The 20,541-nt window shown below is 38.1% G+C and overlaps 1 protein-coding gene across 1 annotated transcript in view; it reads left to right on the top strand.

The window, feature by feature from the left end:
• Positions 1 to 20,541, top strand: part of LOC121960063 (netrin receptor UNC5D-like) — a 296,895-nt gene that overhangs the window by 53,204 nt on the left and 223,150 nt on the right. The gene's annotated exons all lie outside the window — the stretch shown is intronic.

Below are 20,541 nucleotides of genomic sequence, written 5' to 3'. Positions count from 1 at the left end.
GTCACAGTTGACATGACATGAATATAAATGTTTAATGCCAACATAAATTGGATCTGAGAAGCTCTTGGTACAGCATGTACATGGATTAAGACATACCAAAAAATTACAGAAACAGCAATGACTCACCTTTATAAAGAGTATTACACACATCATACAGCTTTGTCTAACATAAGAGTCTAAATTTCTACAAGGTCTTGATCTGATCGTATCTTAGCCTTCAGACTCCTTAGAGCCTCCTCGCATGCCTGCTTGCAGACAGTGAAGGACTCCGAGGCCTCTGAAAGTACCTAAACTATTACAATAGATGAATCATACCTTTAAACAGTTGCTATAATACATGATGATGTTCAAATACTTTCATATTGAATATCCTGCACAACATATGTCTGTATGTATCAAAGTAAAAAATAATTGTTTATCTAACCTGTGATTCTGATGCGCTCCAAACTTAAATGGGTTCTTTCTTTGCCAATGTTACAGCCTTCCACCAAGTTTAGTGAAAGCTGGGCTCGTAGTTTTCACTGAAAATCCTGGTAAAAAATAAATAAATACACACAAACCAAGCCAAAGACTTGACCTTCTGGGCAGAAGTAAATATCCTTGATTTTATAAAGTTATCTTCAACCAGTACAAATACATGGAGGAGGCATCTCACTTTCACAGGCCAAAGTTTTCTGCAATGTTCTGATGTTGCAGTAACCTGGCTGTTGTTGCAATTCATATGGTGTTACTGCCTCTTGTCCATTTTTAATCAATTAATAATGACTCAGTTCCTCTCTCCACCTTAAAGGCAGTGATCTCCAAGCTTGGATGCACTGTTCATCTTGCCCAGTATATGTAAAGTTGCAAAGTGTGAATAATGTACAGCAGCCACAGGGACACAATATCTCTTTTTAATTTGAATTCTTTAGATACAGTAAGCCTGAGCACCAGCTTTTCCATGCATATTGATGCATGATGAACTTTTTCCCCCCTCGGCAACAAATGTTTCCTGTCAAACAACTGCAGAATCAAATTGAACGAAAGCAATCACAGTCAGAACTCTGCTCTACCACACAAGTTGTCCATCACAGCCAGGACTACAGCTCTGTGCACCAGCAAAATGATGCACAAAGCTGTTGTTTGCACCAACCTGATGTTAACCAATGCCTTTTACTACTACTTAGCCTGTAGGAAAATATGGATTCCAGTTTAGCTGTGAATGTCATGTTTTCATACATTTATATATCACTCGTGCTGCAATCTGGTGTATCGTGTGCAATATTCACAGTCAATATGTACCAGCTGTCAGTGGATGTTAGTGTTTTTACTGAACATAGAGTGAGAAAAATGCTAAATGCTGTCAGTACAGACATGCTGTCATCCTGATACTTGTTAAAATAGCCTATATTAATCATTATGCCTCAGGTAATATTTTTCATAACTATCTTAGCTTATATTAATCATTGTTTCTTATATTTACCCATTGAAACCTATTTTTTCTCGTGCTCTCGTGGCAATAAATGTCCTGCAAATTGCAAGATTTTGTAGATTTAGAATAATGTTTTGAAAGAAGATAGGGAAAAATGTCCAGATATGATTTGATTATAATAATTGCATATTTAAAATTATGTTTCAGGTTCATTGTTGTTTTAAGCCTTTTTTCACATCTTTTCCTTGCTTATTTTTCTTTTGTTTGATTGTTTTTGTTTTTTTGTTTTTTTTCTTTTCTTTTTTGTGTGTAAATTTTCAGGTAATTTTTTCATAACTTTTTACTATCTTCTTGCAAAATTTCAGGCAATTTCTTCCTAAGTTACTTATTGCCTTCAATCAAGCCAATTTGCTCAGGTTTCAAGGGGTTAAATGTGTGCTCCATTACTTTAGATTGTTTGATATGTGTATATCAATAACAATATTAGGTTTACAGTTTTACGTGACTGTCAGATGTATTCATTTTTCAAGTTGGTCTCAAAGGCATTGTCAAGTATCCATTGTTGAGCTTACAATTTGGCATCCTTAAAATTGAATCCTGTTGGCTTGATCACACAGAGGGCTGGTCTGTCTACATACCAAAGGTGTGCCACATTGTGGTGGCGTCCTGCATGCTTCAAAACACCGTCATTAGTCATGCTCACGAGTCTGATCTGATTCAACCAGTTTGGCGCTCTGAGGTCAGATGAAAGGGTGAAAATGTGACTTGATTTTTTTTTCCCCCATAGGTTTCAATACAAAGCATCTCATTTCCAGTACATGTGTCACACAAATTGTCAAATTTGGATCATTTCATCTTGGATGATGTGCTTTTTTATATATTGATATATTTTGGTGTTTAAATAAATAATTTGGATTTTTTGAAGTAGGGTTGTATGAGATACTTATCCATAGTCAGTGCCTTAAATAAAGTAGATGTCAGTCTGTAATTTACAGCTATGGACAGGGTCAACAGATTTTTTAATTTACTTTAAATGTATTTATTTATACAAAGTTTAAGATATTTACACATAAATTTATACAGAAAGCACACTGAGAAGTGTGAAAAAACTTACCAGAATACAGGAAGTTAAGTGTTTGCTGCTCAAAATATTTTAGAGGAGGACCCCCGAAGCCCCCATTTCAAATGTGTAACCCCCTAATGTTTAAATAAAACCCCCACCTACAGTGTTAGTCAACTTAAAAATCAATATCAGTTTAAGTGCATGCTATATTTAAAATAAATTCACAGTAGCCTGTCTTCAGCGGTTTCTGATGGGGAACTTAAGTCGCTTTATTGCTTTCTTCACAGCCAGACTCCACTGAGAAAATCAGTAATTTAACAATGCTGAACACAGGAGTTGCTGGTCAACTGCTTCCTTTTTTGTTATATGTGTGATTTAGGTGTTTAAAAAGGTTAGTTCAGATTCACCAAAGTCACACAATGACAAAGAGCAATGCGGAGCTGCTGTTCAACAACCTAAAATCCTGTTTTTTTGTCAGTGGAGTCTGGTGGGTTTACCCAGAACATCCATTAATAACTTCCCCAGTGGAAAAAGTGAAAAAAAGGTGGAAAAAAGGCAGTGAAAATGTTCTCAAAATGGCATAGCCAACATTTCAACTGTTATTGATATTTTAAGGTGGGGCTTTTTGGTAACACTCCTGCCTACTTCTCCAAACTGGGGGCCTGCTCACCACCATCTACTGCATATTATACACTTACTATATATAAGTACCTCATACATCCTCATTTTAAAAAATCTGAACCTTATTTTTTAGCATTATTTTTTATAGAAATTATGTTCAGTTGATTAAAAACTTACTGAGAATTATGTTTCCACGTGGTAAATCTGGTCTACAGTGTGCCTAATGTGGTGGCAGCATGGGTTTCCAGTGTCACACGTCAGCTGAGAATGAGCACTGAGTCACCTTTTCCACCGCAGCTGCTGCCCATGAGAGACTGATGAGAGTTAGATATGCAGAGGCAATAGGCGGTGGTCTCATTGCTGACTGATCCTTATCCTTCCCTCAAAGCCGAGGCTCGAGTTCTCCAGCTCAGCACACATCTCCTACTGCTAACAGCTGTTTTATCGCCCGTCTTGGATTCAGCGACTTTTCTAATAGCCACCTGCTCTGCATACTAGTGAACAGCAGAAAAGGTCACATACTTTATCTGCAGCCGCAAGAAATGTGTGGGGGTGGGGGGGTATAGGATGCCATACTTAATTTCAGATTTCATTACTTTTTCTCACCTATTCTTGCACATACAGATAATTCTGAATGTAAATAGTTGATGCTTACATTTGACCTTTAGATGCAAGATGGAAGTGGAGGTTTTAAAGGTGAGGCTTTAAAGTCAGTTGTTATAAAACCTGATTAGCATCTGACCTGGCAGTATCTCACATGGCAGAGCAGGTGGTCCACTATTCACAGGAGCGCTGGTTCCACTCCCGGCTCCTCCTCGCAGCATGTTCAGATATCCTTTATTGAATGAGGTCATCTTTATCCAGTGTGTACTGTAACTTTATAGTTGCAACTCCTTGCCATCACAGGCCTATTTTATTTCCTAATGTTTAGATGTTGCGGTCTAGTCTACAGTGATAAAACAGTTGTATTCATTGGCAAACTTTTGTGATTCATGTTGTACAGCACGGTGTGTTGTCCCTGTGTGAAAACATTGTGTAGTTTATTTGTTTGGAAAAAAAATAATACAGTTAAGACTCTCTAATAGCTAATTGATGGATGGAACTTCGCAGTCCTCTAAAGCTTTACAGGACTGACAGAAACAGTCGTGAAAAAAGCTATTGTGAATGAATATTTAAAGGCAAATGGATATCAATGGATTTGATGTTAAAAAGATTTTTAGTCACAGGACTTGCTTTTTATTTTAAGGTGTTGAAGCTGCAGTGTGCCTGACATTATGAAAGTTTGCATCAACAGATTGATGATAATACAGGGACAGTGGACAGTGTGTCCATATTTATTTTTTCCTTTTTTTCTTATACTCTGTTCCATTTTAAAGACTAATAAAGTGTTCATTTGAGGTCCCCTAGTTATAGTACCATAAAATAAAAAGGTTCTGTTGACTTCACATACACCAACAGATCCAGTGTATCATCACCATTAAAAGATTAGGTTAATTCAGCCAATCAAAAATGGATGGACTCATATGTAAACATATGCCAACCTCTGGGAAGTTATAGATTTTATCTAGCACCAACCGGCAAAACTGGAAGACTGAACAGCTACAACTGAATGCTTCAAAATTGAATTAATGCAAAAAAAAAAAAAAAAAAAAGCAAGATGTTGGTTTGATTTTTGCTCTGGAATCTAACTTCTCAGCCATGCTCCGTTTCAGGTGATTCAGCTGATTCTGTTTGCTCTTGGTCTTGACTTTACCTGGTAGTCACTTGTCACTGACAAGTTATAGCCACATGGAATCTGCACCAAATGGTTGCATGATTGCTTATTCTCAAAATTGATATGATTGAGAGCTGCACACACAAGCAGTGGCCAACAATTCATAGATATTAGAGATTTAATTATCACAATTAATATTTTTTTTCTTTTTCCGTATTTAAATATATATATATATCTCACATGTTTGTGTTTTGGGGATTTGTATTTGTATTTGCTGCATAATATATAGCATCACTCACTAAAACTGTCAACCATCCCACAACAGCTTGAACTCAAATGATCTTGTTCCCATGCAAAAGATTGTGGCCAAACAGTTTTTTTTTCACAAATGTCACCAGGTGGCTTATGGTTTACACGCTTCTCTTTTTAAATATTCTTTTTTTTAAATTCATGATTGACTGCTCAGCATACCAGTGACTCACTCACAAGTGAATCCATGTGTTTCTAACTTGCAGAGCGTCCGCACCTGCCATCACTTTCTTTTATCTCGCTCCATCTCTGTGTCAAAGTATTTTTTTAAATTATTTCAACTGTTTCCACTCTTGGGGAAACATGCAGCAATTCATTCAGATAGTGAAAGAGTTTTATTTGTCTGGAAAACAAAAAAAAACACTTCTGCTAATGAGGAGTTACTTTATTTTTAACTGCTCATTAGCGCTGTCACTTGTCAATTTGAAGGGTTGTCACATGTAGCTAGTCATTATAATATGCTGAAGGCTTTACTTAAAAGATGACAGCAAAGAGAAGTAAACATTTTCTTATGTTTTTTTTTTTTTTTGCTGAAGTTACTCACTTTAAGGAAAACTAACAGGATGTGGCAGTGGTCATGTGCTCGCTGTCAACGAAACGTGATGAGTGATTGGGGTTGTGCTTTCCAACAGATAAACGCAAATACACAAGCTTTTTCTCTCCTCTTCCCACTCTGTTCACAGTGCACTCTAAGACACAGGAGCAGGGCCTATTTTTAAGGTGGAATGCCAGTCGATGTGAGCAGATCCATCAGTGTTTGTCTCCCGCCGAGATACTGAGATGATGGATGGATCTAATGGATTGATTTAAGCCTCGGCTCCACTTACTGACTGACTGAATAACCGAGTGAATGCTGGAGCAAATAACTTCAGCTGGTGGCGGGATGCATTTATACTGTGCACTTCCTCTGCGGTCGAGTTCATCCATCACTCCGGCTCGTTGTTATGTTAGGCTCCTTCAAGGTTACGTCCATGCTTGATTATTGTTTAATAAGGAGGGGATTTGGCACCCTGATTATCAGATCACTTTTTTCATGTTTACTTCAATATTCCAAATAACTTTTCATTGAGCGCTTGTTACAGTGGCTGATTATGAAGACACATGAACAATGTGTTGTTTACAAGAGGGAGTAACTTTAGGTTATGATGGTGTCTGTAAGAGATGGCCAGATAAATACCAGTAACTCATACAATATATTATTACACATTACACACAGAAAAGTATCATCCACGTCATCCATTCTATGTGCCTTTCTTGAGGGCATTGACATATTTTTAACATTAAGTTAGAGGACAAGTTGGAAAACTTTGTACATATCATGTTGTGATAGTGTTTGGACTCAACTTTTCAACATGGGGGATAACACTACGTTAGTTTCATGGTATTTACACAAATAAAAAACCAAGCGGCATCCTCTGCAGCTGAAAATGAAGCCAACAAAGAAGTGCCAAACCTGCAGTTTCTTGAACGCCCACTTGGGGCTCCAAAACATATTTCAACACAATCTCCATCAATTTGGCTTCCTTGGAGATGGCAAAATGTAGATTAGCTTGACTCACTCTTACACAATATTCCCACATAAAACCTGCATGGGATCGCATATTAACTATTCACCTGCAGTAATTTAATAAAAAGATTATTTATCCAAAAATCCCTCTTAAATTTGGCTAAAAAGAAACTTGAAAAGATCTTGAAAAGCATTACATTTAAGTGCCTGATACCTACAGTCACCCTGGCTGGGAACATTTCGAATTCTTTTCAAAATTAAACTAACACACATGCCTTTTGTCCATCTGAGTCCATCTTTCAGTATAGTAAGCCTTAATTGAATGGATACAGGGTTATATTGTTAAAGCACAATATTTTTAACCCTCTGTTGTTGATGTGAACAATCACTGTTGTGGAAAAGTATTATATATGAAAGTATGTGGATGTCATTGTGTTAAATAGTAAGTGTATGAATATATTAGTCATCCATGGTCATGGTTTAGAGTCCTTCACTGTCTGCAAGCAGGCATGTGAGGCAGCTCCAGGGAGTCGAGCTAAGATACTATAAGATGAAATCCTTATACGTTCATATAAAATCAGCTCCGGCTCGTCTAGTTCATTTTATTATTTATCAAAATGAGGATTGACGAGAGTTTTTTTCCCAACGTCAGTTCACAGAACTGTAAACATGGGAATCTTTCCAATCTCCACAGCACGGGGGTAACTGGCCATTCCAGATTGAGTGGATTGATTTGTTTGAAGATTGCCTCATCTGAAAGGGTTTGCACATGTTTCTGGCGAAAGCATGCGAAGGATGTGTTTTGGTTTCTAATGCAATCTTTAGAAAATCTGCCACTTGTTGAAACTTGGATAAATAAAACAGCAAAGAGATCCAATCCAATATTAATAGTGTTATGGGGACTCATTCATTACCTGTTAGATGTATTATTCTGTGGTTAGTATTTGAATAGATTTTGTTTATTAATATGAGAGCACTTTTTCTGACAGAGAGCAGGAGAGTGAGACTTAATTATGAATATTTTTAATCAGAAGTCATTTTTTTCAACTTTTTGTTCAAGGACTCACACTGTGGATTTTTCCCTTTTAAAATTTGCTGTCTACTGCCACCCATCTACTTTTTCTTTCTCTCTATTAAAGGCAGAACGGCACGGCGAAATCAGAAACAATGTGTTACCTACATCATTCAGCCGCTAATTTGCAGGTCTGACGCTTTCCACTTTGACAAAGCTTTCATATGTGGAGCCTTTTGTTTCGCATATTTCCAGTCTGCTGAGGAAACGCGGCATCATTGTCTTTGCATAACCAGCTGTAGTCAAAAAAATAAAAGACTCTTGACTGATCTGCGAGCCTCCATGAATTAAACATAGAGGTGCTCAGCTGGAGGCAGGTGGATCAAAAGTGTGCAGAAATTTATGGTGATGACATTAGGAAAAAAAAACCAGATAATTCTGGGAAAATAACTCTAAAAATTATCACAGTACCTTTTGTCAGGGAAAAACAAGACAAGCGACTTCTTAATATCATTCAGTTTCCTTTTTTATTCCTCTTACTGTGTTATTTGGAACAAGGACAAACAGAAGACCCCTGAGCAGCTCATTATCATTGCAGAGGAGGAAAGTGAATCATTTTGATTCAGTGTCAGCTGAACAATGAACCATGGCTCCTCGTGGCCGCTGGGGGTCACATAGGCTAACTGTCGCCAGGAAAATCAACAGATGAGCAAACAAACAAGAGAGCGAGCGCCTGATTCATGAGGCATTTTGCATATAAACACAGCTATTTTCCTCAAAAAATATAGGCGGATTAGCTCCGAACTGGAAATACCAAAAGACCTCATGTGATTTAAGCCCACTTCTGTTCTGGTGCTTTCTGTTTTGTGAGGACCTCTTCTCTGGATGGAATAAAAATGCAGCTAGGTGAGCATCTTGAAAGCATGTTTTATAGAATATGCATCCAAAAAAGCTCTCATCAATAATTTCCATGGCAGACAGCCTTTGCATTAACCCTTTGATACATGAGTAAATTAGTCTGATTTCTTTCAAAAGATTGAGCAACTTGACAAGCAGTGGCACAAAAAATGGCAAGAAATTAGTAAAAATGGTCCAAGAAAACTACCTGAAAATAAGCAAAAAGACAAGATAAACTAAACCAAAGAAACAAGAAAATAACCTTTTGTTTTTTTTTTTTAAACTTTTTTTTTTAACTTTTTTTCTGTAGCATAATTCTTAATACATAATTAAGACAAAACAACATTTCTTTTGGATATTTTTTCATCCGTTTCTTGATAATAATTCCAATCCAGTCCAACCCAAATTTATTTATGAAGCTCATAAAGTAGATCAAAGTTCTGTACATCAATAAAAAGATAAAACATAGCATAAACAACATTAAACAGCACATTAAAAAATGTTTATAAAAAAAGGCAATAAAACCATAAGATACCACCACAAACTGGCAACTGTCATACAGGATCTGAGAAGGCCAAGGAGAACAGGAGGTTTTTAAATGAGATTTAAACACAGGCAAAGTGGGGGCAAGTTGCTCATTATATATATATTTTGTTTTTCAAAGAAATTAAATTTATTTCTCTGGGTTTGAATGTTCGTGAAAGGCATCTGAATGCAGCACAAAAAAACTGATGTTGATCCCAGTGTTAAAGGGTTAAATACTTATTCTGGCACTGTCTTTGATGTGTTTCCATTCACCTTTTTATGCACATTTTTAATTTACACAATAAAAAACCCTGAGTGGAAACACTAATAATTGGAGTATATTATAACCTGAATATTGCTTAAAAGTGAGTATGCTTGGGGCAGAATGAAAAGTTGGTATATTGAGTACAAAGATCATATATAAGATAAATGCCACTAAAGATGGATTTATAGTTATGTGTTGAATCGCAGTGGCGTGTCCAGACTTTTTCTGAACTGGGGTAGCTCAAGTGGGTCACTGACTTATTCAGTCGTGTACAAAATATCTCTTGCTTTTAGTGCAGTTTAGAGACATCTGCTGGCATTGTTCACGTACAGCTCAGATAGTTAAAGGTATAAGGTTTGAATCTGCCATGTTGTCAGATGCCACACAGGTGGAAGATATATCTCAAAAGCCTCCTCCATCTGCTTTGTTTCGCTCGCCAAGAAACGTAATCTGTAAGTTCATTTGTTTTTATACTGTTAAAATGTTAAATGAACTATTATTAGAATTATTTTGCTCTTGTATGCACATGGGCAGTTACCAAAACTCAAAGCTGCAACATCAGTCCTTCAAAACTGACTGTTTCCATTATATAGTGTTATATATCCCTTTCTTTCCTCTGAGTCATCTCATTGTGCCCTCCTCTGCAGTGGCACCTGACTGGAGATTTAGAATTTACTGCTCATCTCGATGAATCAACTCCCAATATTTGCACAACACCGGTGCATGGAAAAGCACATGAATTCACATTTTCTCTTGGCAGTTTTCTGAAAATTCAGTAAAAATTTGCGCTACATTTGGACTTTTTATGCCTTACACCATTACTTCGAAACACTGTTGTATCGCATTGTTTTGTGTAGCAATACTGTATTGATATAGGACCGCCGAGTATCAATATTTTATTAGGCTTTTATGAATTATTAATATTACAAATTCAAATTAAGCTTTTTTCAATCCGCTAGATACATGTTGCTGCTATAAAAATCACTCAAGTGAAATGAACACACTGAAAATTCATGAGGTAAAAACAGATGTTGAAGTTTTTCCGCAATTTGAAGAAAGGTTATTAAATCCCACAATGACGCAATATATGCAATAACAATACCCAGCATAACATGTTTAAAATTGCAATACTATAGTTTCATGACCTAAGTATCATGATAATATCATATCTGGGGTACCTCTGATTATCCTAGTTCATACTCTCTCGGTGGACCAACTCCCAATATTCACATAACAATAGTGGACGAGAAAGCATTTAAATTCAGATTTCCTTTAGCTAGTTTTCTAAAAATTCAAATTTAAATTGCACTACATTTTGACTTTGTATCCCCAACATCATTACTTTATATTTCAACGTGTGTTCAGGAACAACTGTCTTTGCATTTTTTTTTTCTCCATGGATGTTGCATCCATCAAGGGCAGAGGCTTCCTGTTCCCTCCCAGAGTTTTTGGCAAGATGGGCTTCTCTTTTGTTCTACACCGACACCTGTGTGTTTTAGCCCTGTATGTTTTCGCTCGGTGCTTTGCCCTTGTTTTAATGGAGAAAGGCTGACTGATTGGGGAGGACAGATGACTATTCAAGTTTGGGCCGGAGCCAATTCCAATCCCTCCTCTGGTTTTTCCCGCTCAAGGTCGACGGAGGAAGGAGGGTAAAGGGTGTCATTCCGTCTCCCACAGGTACAAATCAAAGTGGCAGACAAGCAAAACACCTGAGCTGTCGAGCACTGATTTAAGACCTTGCAGTGTACTTGCCTCACTTTCTCACAACTTTTATTCAGGAGTAATTGTTACATGCTGTGGATGTGTTGGCCTTTTCAGTATCCTTTTTATGCGACAAGATGACTTATGACCTCATGAGGTGTCTTTTGGAAGAGCATACAGAAGAAACAGACATGCGTCTACATTACTCAGTCAACAGTGTTGTTCTTTGCAAAATAATAGGATATTTCTGTTATATAAAAATAAATGGAGAAAGCAAAAATGCTTTTATAATAGCGACAGTTTTTTTTCCCTTTGTATATTCACCATCAACATTTCTTAAATATTACATTTCAAAACCCAGAAAGTTCTCAGTTGCCTCACATAAAAATCCACCCATCTCCTCGCACAATTTATTGTGTTAGGTTTTGAAACGAGAGGAAATTGAGAGTTGCGCGGTTAAGAAGGAAAAACAGATAATTGGTCTCAGAGGATGTGATGCATCATGTGAACTTTGTTCTGAGATATCTTTATGCTGCTTTAAGATGTACACTGCCAGTGGTGCAGTTGGCAGTGAGCCCAGCTTGATATTTTTTTTTTCCTCTACACACTGTTTACTTTCATAACACTTCGACTAACAAACTCACAACTACCCAAATATGTCAAGACTGTGCAAGTACTTTATAAAACTATTTCATAGATATATAGTCCTTCCTTCCAGAAGTGAAGCAAAACAAGGGAGCTGTCATCCTCAGTACTGCTCTCTTCTCTTAGAGCCTGTGCCACATATGCACATTTGTATTCATGCACCATATGAAGATCTTCATATTCTAAACATTCAAACAATTCAAAACATTTCATTAGTATGGCTTATTTGTGTACAGGGGATTCAGGAGTAAAGACTACTTTAATCTGAATTTTATACTCTTTATACTATTTTATTTGCCAAAAGCAAGGACAGATAAGATCACATAAGATATGATCAGATCTATCCTGCTGTGCCATAGTTGGAATACAATGTGGGAAGTGTGTAATAGTAAAAGTCCGCAACATATATATATAATAGATTCCAAAATCAAGCACACATTAAAGGGATAGTTCTGGGGTTTTTTTTTAAGTGAGGTTATATGGGTTACTTATACATAGTCATTGTATTGTCTACAGTAGATGTCAGTCGGCGCACCCCTAGTTTGGAGAAGCAGGCTGGAGTCTGACACAGAAGCTAACCCATGCACTGCTGTTAATGGGGGCCAGCAACAAAACATAATTTAGCTATCTACTAACAATCCAACCTAAAAAATTCTATTTCAGTGTTAGTGTATGCTAGATTGACAGTATTTTAACCACTTAACTTTTCTGTAATGGTTTCAGTTTCTCATCTATGCTCTCTAAAAGCCACCAAACCCCATTAAGAAAAACTAATTTTACATCACTGAACACAGGAGCTGCTGGTCTACTGTTGCTTCAATCAGTTAGTTAGCTCGTGTTCTTTTGTGACTTTGTTGATTTCTAAACTAATCCTTTTAAACACTAAGGTCACAAAATAACGCAAACAAACTAACTGTCTGGGGCAGTGGTAGACCAGCAGCTCCTGCGTTTAGTGATGTTAAATCACTGTTTTTCTCGCTGAAGTCTGGTTCAAAAGAGAGCAATGTATCAGCCTTCTTTTCCAATTGGTAGTCACTGTCAGCAATTAAGGTAAAGCAGTGAAAATACTCAAAATATAGCATACACTTAAACTGATATTGATTTTTTTCAAATGGGCCTCTGTTTTAGGTGGCAAAAATGCCTTTTTTCCGGCCCTCATCCACAGCAGTAGATTGTTTAGCTTCAGTGTCGGACTGCTTTTTCAAACTGGGTGCCTGCAAACCGACATCTGTAGATACCTTAATACAACCCTTTTTCAAAAAAATCTGAACTATCCCTTTAAGGCAGTTTCTATCAAACAGTTTTTCATTTGATCATTGACTTGACTCTGGGCATTTTCTGCAGCATGTTTCCGCTTGCACTTGTATATGTATAATGAAGGTATGAATATCCTAAAATATCCAAAGACGCTGAAATATAATATAGAATAGGCTACGATTTGACACGTGACCCATGTGTTCTGGATTTAGACTCATGCATAATTTTTTCACCTCTGGACCCTGAGAATATAGCTCACTCGACAGTGAAAATCTGGATCAGAATCCGGGCTATATTGCGAGAGCCCTGATTGGCAGCTGCTCTAACCCCCCAGAGCAATATTGCACCAATCACCAAAGACAGTTCGTCTTCACCTTAGCATGAATGTCAGAAGCTCCGGGGCAAGATTACTAGAGAGGCTTTGGGGGGAAACCAGTTAGTCAATTTTGACATTTGATTTCCATAAAACACAAGGAGTGGTATATCTCTGCAGACTGAACTGTGTGGAAATGTTTCCAATGAGATTCTGGTGTAGTAACATTATTGCACAGATGGTATGTTTTTCTCGGGCCGTGGTGGTGTGATCTCTCGGCTGGGTAAAAAAGGCCTTAATCATAACATAAGTGCACGTGTTTGTTTTTTGCTTTTTGTCTTATGTGAAGGAAACAGAAACACAATTAAGGTGTGTACTGGGTAGAAAATTATAATACTGGCTCACTAATCTCATAAGGAGATAATATAAATTAGTCAGAAATCAGATTTTGCAGGCAGTTATTACAAATCCATGAGTAGGACTCCTTTATTATAAAAGGGGATTGTAATATAATTATAATCCTTCCTGATGTTATCAATACAGGAATATATAATCACATATACTCAGGCCCACCCGTGGAAATTGCTGAGCTCCTAAAATGGTCTAGTGCATTTTTGTTGTTGTTTTGTGGCTTTTGTTTCTTTGCTTTGCTTTGCTTTTTTTGCTTTTCGTTTCTTTAGTTTTTGTTAGTTTTTTAGACTCATAGGATTTTTAGAAAGGGGCTTTTTATTATGAAACAGGGTACATTTTACTACAATAAATTCATTTGTTGTCATTTATTTTTGATTAAAAATCTTGATGATTTTGTTTCGAAATAAAATGTGGGCATTATGAAAATATGTAGTTTTTGCTCTCCTCTATATGCTGCCCCCTAGTGGCTAGAACAGTTTTCCCCCTTTTTACCCTCGTACGAGAGGCCCTGCATACACCGTGATAGTCAACAAAACAAAATCCAGACTTCCAACTGGAAGCCAGCTAGTCAATTCTTGTGTGAAAACAAAAATCATTCAATTATTTTAATAACAACGTACCTTGAGCCTCATCTCCTTGTTGCACTAATGTTGATTCCCTAGACATGAAATGAATGTATTCAAAGCATCCCGTGTAAGAAGAGACTAAATATGCTGTGTCATCTATGACAGAACACACTGACAAATCTGAAGGTTGATGCATAATAATACATTCAGTATTTGGGGTTAAAAAGAGGTTACAACCCTAGTCCATTGAATTATCAATACTTCTAACCTTGCTGTAATTAAGTGAATGAATATTGGATGCTTACCTAATTATTATGTGGTGACTTAACCCTTTAAAACCTGGATGGACATCACTTTCTTGTGATGCATTCACTCCTTTCACAAAATATTTCAACCTCTGAAACGTGAAAATTACAAGAAATTAGTAGGTAGAATTTAAAAAAAAAAGAAAAAAAAGGCAGTAAATTTCCATAGAATTATATTTCTAATTATTACCATTATACATTAAAACATATTTTTTATTGAATTATTATACTTTAATGAGTTTTTCAGGTTATTTCCTTGTTTTTTTACCGTCTTGTCTGTTTGTTTTTTTGTGCTAATTTCCAGGTAATTTTCTTGTACATTTTTACTAATTCCTTGCTAATTTCATTTAATCATTGAAATCAATAATCATTTCTTTTTAATTCGCTCACTGCCTTCTTTCCATGTTTGTGAAAAAAACAGCGAACCAATTTGCCTAGGTTTCAAAGGGTTAAAAACGTGTTGGTTCTGTATTTAAACATCCGACATCCAATCACCTTTAACGATATAAAATGTGAAGCCTCATTCTGGTAGCTGTGCTCTGCCAACAGTGCTGTATATTAGCATATATACTATAATGATATACTGCTTCAGCCAGCTTTCAAAACTAGTCGATGAGCAGGGGAGAGAAAGACCTTCAGACCAATTACATCCCTCTGTGTCTCTGAGCATCAACAACACAAACTGCTGCCTGAGGGCGAGTCCCACGGGGCTGCTTCTTCGGTTTTGAATAGTGATGATGTTGTTATACGATCATCCAGTTTCTAAACACCACAGCATTCAAAATCTTTCTGGATGCTTTTATTTTATTAGAGTGATATTTCCTTTAATTAAAATGGGGCACTGTGGGTGTTTAAGTGAAACTGGTCAGTTTAAATTTTGCTTTCATGGACATTTTTTCAGCATTTTATACATTGCATCATGCATGCATAACACACTGTGATAGGTGTGAGAGTATCTGCAATAATGAGAAAGCTGTCGACTCTGTGTCCTCACACGGACCAGCACATGAATCCCTGCAGTCAGCAGCACCCAGCCAAAGGTGGACGATGAGCCGGGGGAGAGAAAGACCTTCAGACTGACTTTATCCCTCTTTGTCCTTATGTGTAGAGAATCCCCAAGTATCAACAACAAAAACTGTTGCCTGAGAGCATGTCCCAGGGGTCTGATTAGCTCCATGGACCCCCGGCCCTGTCACTGGGATGGCTCTCTAAGGCTAAGCCCGTTGCTGGAGGGCAATGGCTCTTTGTGTTGTACCCAACGCGTTCTGGTTCTGTTACCCCACACAACCGCACATACACACACTCATGCACATATAATACGTGTCTATGCTTCTCGTGCACCTGCCTCTCGGACCTTGAAACTGACGTGTGCATCAGTACTCGTTTATAGTTAAAGAGGGAGAGGCTATGTGAGCTCTTCAAGGTCTGAGCAGACAGATTTGAGAGGCAAACACAGTGCAAGAATGCACACAAAGTTTTTATTTTATTCATTTTATCCAAGGGGAGGTTAACAAAAGGTAAGCTGCTCCTGGCAGTCTTCAGATGTGAGCAGATATACAGCAGAGTCCCAGCCTTGTTTCAGTATATGTTGGTCATTTTACAATAGTCAAGGTACTGTATATCACTAGATGCTACAGGCAAGGGAGAAATGTGATGTGAAGCTTAAAATAAATTCAAATATATTAATGTACTTCAAATAAGGAAAAAAAAACAGCCAAACGTACATGCAAAAATATGGGAGGAGGTATTTTGAGTGCCCCTAGTTCCAGGAGTAAATATCCTCCTCACTTTTTCCAAAGGTGGTGTTTACCAGTCCAATCTCATAGAAAGACGTGTAATGAATAAGAACTCTTAACAATGCATAATGATGGGCAAAAAATGTGTTAAAATTGCAAAAGCATTGCCAATGCAAAGTTCATGAGGATGTTTTGTCCTGGTGGACACACAAATTAAATTTAAGGAGGAAGAAAGTCTGGGTAGGGTGCACATGAAAGATGGGTCAAAAAACATGGACTTTAAACCAGGAGACTGCTGTTTGTGCCCCCTGTTACACCAAATTTAAATATAGTTACATGACTTGACTTGACTTAACGGACATTACAGACTTCACGTAACTACGCAACGTATGTAACTTTACGCCACTTATGTCTCCTACGTAGTTATTTGAACTGAAACCACAACTTTTTCCTAAACTTAACCAAGTATTGTTTTTGTTCTCTCAACCTAACAAAATTGCAACAGTTCATGAAAGACTTTGGACTATTCTCATGTTGCGAGCATGTTGCTTCATCACATTTCGTGCTCACCACCACACATTGTTTAGAGGGCCTTGTCCATTTCACATATTTCTGTGAGACCGTACTGATGTTAACCTGTTCCTTCTCATTTTGAAGGTGTCAAATACCGTTGCTTATGCAGTACTTTTGGCATAAGATCTGTATGTCAAAAAGCCTCCTTTCTCATCCTCATGATATACTGCCAGACAGCGTCAGCTCAGAATACAGCCCCACAGAACAGTTGGCTGTGTTATTATACGCCAGTGGATGGCTGAACGGCATGATGCTTAGACAGTTGTCGTCATTTCAGAACATAGCCAGATGGAACCTGTTGGACAACGTCAGGGTGAAAGGCTGCCTATAATGACATAATAGGAGCATGAAGCACCCTATAGGGCGGGCAGGCAGATGGGGTGGTGGATGGATCAAACAAACCTCGGACTTTCATGCGGAAGTTCGCTTTCCTAATCTTAACCATTCGTGCTAGCATGTGCTTTTGTTGACATCCCAGTGTTGGTTGCCATGTGCTTTTGTTGTCTTAACGTGCAGTGTAATCCCTTTATGTGCATTTATTGACATTAACATTAGCGGCATCACAGAAAGGAAACAGCAAATGCAGAAGGACACCCAGAGCGCAATATGTAGACCTGGCAGTCCACTGGAAAGTGGAAATATTTGATGATTCAGGATGAGAATGTGTTGATTAATCTGCATGCATCAACAGGAAAAGGAAACTCTTTGTTCCAATACTTGGCATGAGTTTGGACGGCACCATTTAACCAGGTGACCCTTTTTCTTTTTCCTGTATGCTGATCTGACAGAACACAGGACTCTTCCGAGCCAATTAGAGTCTGAAACACTTTCCAGGACATCACTGTGTGTGGTCGATTTAATTTGTAAAACAACAGAAGCAGCTGTAACAAAGCTGTAGTTAAATCATTTCACAGCCAGAAACTGTGGATTACCAGAACCATCCGGGGTGCTATAAACATACGTCCTGCATGTCGTATGCATACGTACATCTGGATACACGGTCAGTCATAAAGCAACAGCCTACAGTTTAGGGGGAGGCAAAAAAAAGGACTAAACTATAACATGCAAGTTGATGGAGCTGACAGGATCACATTTCACTGGAGTTTCACCTTGAGTGATTTAATGTGACAAAAACTGTGAGTGATTAATTTATTTCTTAGAAAGAATAAATAAGCAAATCTTCAGTTCAGGCCTTGATGTTGTATAATCTCCATTAGTGTTGCAAAAAACTGAGCCAGTTTGTCCTCAGAACTTATTTACCAAACACAGACAAACAAAACTGCTTTACAATGAAATATCTCCCACACATTGCCTCTGTGTAATTTTCTGTCTTATTATTTTGTTCAGTTGCTTTTTGCCTGAAGGCCAGCAGAACACCACAGAGAAAAGCAAGGACATGTTGGTTAAATGTTTCTATCGCGTCTTCAGCATAATCGCCTCGTGTTTATGAGGACACAGCGGTCACAGATAACCTGCTGTGCTCTATGTGTGTTTGCTGCCTCATCGAAATAGGACCGCTCTCCCTCCCTGTACTCTGCCTTTAGCATAAACAGAAATGTCAGGGCTGTTTTATTGGTACAGAACATTTTCACTGGCTGCGGTAATATCTGTTTAAAAAAAAAAGTAGTACCAGTCATCTTACATCTGTGCGTTAAAGTGGTGTTACGTTTAAGACTATCAAATTTCATAGCTTGAAGGATGCAGCACTGTTTTCTATTTGTTTCATCTTTTCAGGGTTTTGTGCCTAACAGGATTGCCAAGCAGGTGCCAGTTTGGGCTAATAAGCCTCCACACTCTGTAAATTTGCCACAGAATGCTAATGAATAACAAACACGTGATCAGAATTTTACTGTTCTTGCTATTGTTGCAAGTTTTCAACAAAACCATTGCAAACAGACAGCTACAATGTTTGATTTTATAAGTACACCTCAGCGCACCGAACCCTCAATGATCAATGTACCCCCAGCATTTAGCAAACATGCCAGCACTTGACCATCATTTAATAGAAAGTCTACACAATCCCTGCCTCTGAGTAAACAAACATGTGGCAAGGCCAAACAGAGCGCAGCCATTGTGATCCTAACTGGCAGGAAGCAGTTCTCCTGCAGTGACAGTGATCTGACATGATGGCCTTGCTCTACGCAGGATGCTGTATTGTGGAGACAGATGACAGAAATCAACATTTTTTAAGTGGGCGTGTTGGTATGCACACACGTATCCCAGCTGTACATGTAAACATCATTAGGCCTCCACAGTGGATGCCTGAGAAGGTTATGAGGCATCTTAAATACACCAGCTGGAGTACACCAATACTGCTGTATGTAAATACATCTGCCATTTGTGTGGGTGGGCATCACTGGACATCACTCTTTTTGGCACTACTTTCAAACTGCTCATCAGAGGTGTAAATATCGACGGTGCAACCAGTGAAGAGCATCAGAACCATGTCAGGGGTGCTTGTGGGTTTTTGCTGCTTGGAGAAATCAGGCTGTGGTGGTTCGAGTCCAGAGTTTGCAGGATGGAAGGGATGTCCTTCAGTTCAACAACAGGGGCCGCTGTTTTGATGTGCAACATTTAGCAGTTGTGTATTTTGACCCTACCTTGCAGGGGCAAGATTGGGCAACAGCTCACCATGTGTTTCTGGAGCAACTGGAATTCAGCCAGTACAAATCCTACGGGGGTCTTGACTACCCCGACTTCCTTCTGGACCGGCAAACATTCTGTTGCTGCATAGGTTAAAACTAGTGCTGCTACTGGCCACCAGCTCGCTGTGAAAAATTAAAATTGGAATTTTATCTACATGCCCAAGAAAAAGAGCCTGTGTTCCACGGCTGAGCCCTGGAAAACCCAAGCCCATTTTAAGCCGTGGTTGTGAAAGTCTGTGCATGTGTGTGCACACCAACATGTGTGTTTGGGGCAAAGTGAGGGCTCTAAGGAAAACATTTGCACTGGGATCCAATTACAAATATGTTACACGGCTGGTGTTCATCCTCAAGTGAGGAGACTCAGAGTCAGTTGAGCTCGTAGATATAACGGCGCAGTTAATGTAATGCTATAACAAAAGCAGCCAAACACCCGTCATGCTAGCCGGCTCGACCACCTGAGCTCATGTAGACCTACCTGCTCTCAGTTCCCTCCTTGTTGGCTGAACAGTTGAATTTGGAAATTCATGAGTCCTACATTAAAACACTATCTACCTCATGCAATAGAAAAGCAGTGAAGACCAGAAATCCGTGCTCCAAATTAAATATATGAATTTAATTCTAATGTCTATTTTATTTTTTAAAATCCCTTTGCACTATTTTCAGTTTGTGAAAAAAATACCCTGGTGTTACATGTTTATTTGGTTGTTCATTCAATGTGTTACTGTTTTACATTGTATTTCTGCCTCATTTGTTTTTGCTGCCTTGCAAAAATGTATGAATAACAAAGTTTACTATTAAAAAAAAAACAATAAAATAAGCGGGGAGTCCCTGCTTTAACTTGATTTTGGCTAAGAGGTTCTTGGTCTAAAAACACTGAAGACTCCTTCTCTAAGACATTGTCAACAACAATAAAATGTCATTTCTAAAAAAGTTGTACGGGAAGAGGAGTGAGGGGAAAGACATTGTTTTGTTGGGGGGTTCTGAAGTAAAATAACCTTGAGAGACACTGTTTAAATGTTGCAGCTCTCTCTCACCCTTTGCTCAATCTTGTTGCAAGCCGGTTCT

This window comes from Plectropomus leopardus, chromosome 20 (assembly GCF_026936395.1).
Source record: "Plectropomus leopardus strain MGB_pleo_1.0 chromosome 20, ASM2693639v1, whole genome shotgun sequence".
NCBI classification, from domain to species: domain Eukaryota; kingdom Metazoa; phylum Chordata; class Actinopteri; order Perciformes; family Serranidae; genus Plectropomus; species Plectropomus leopardus.
This window is presented reverse-complemented; position numbering and strand designations above follow the sequence as displayed.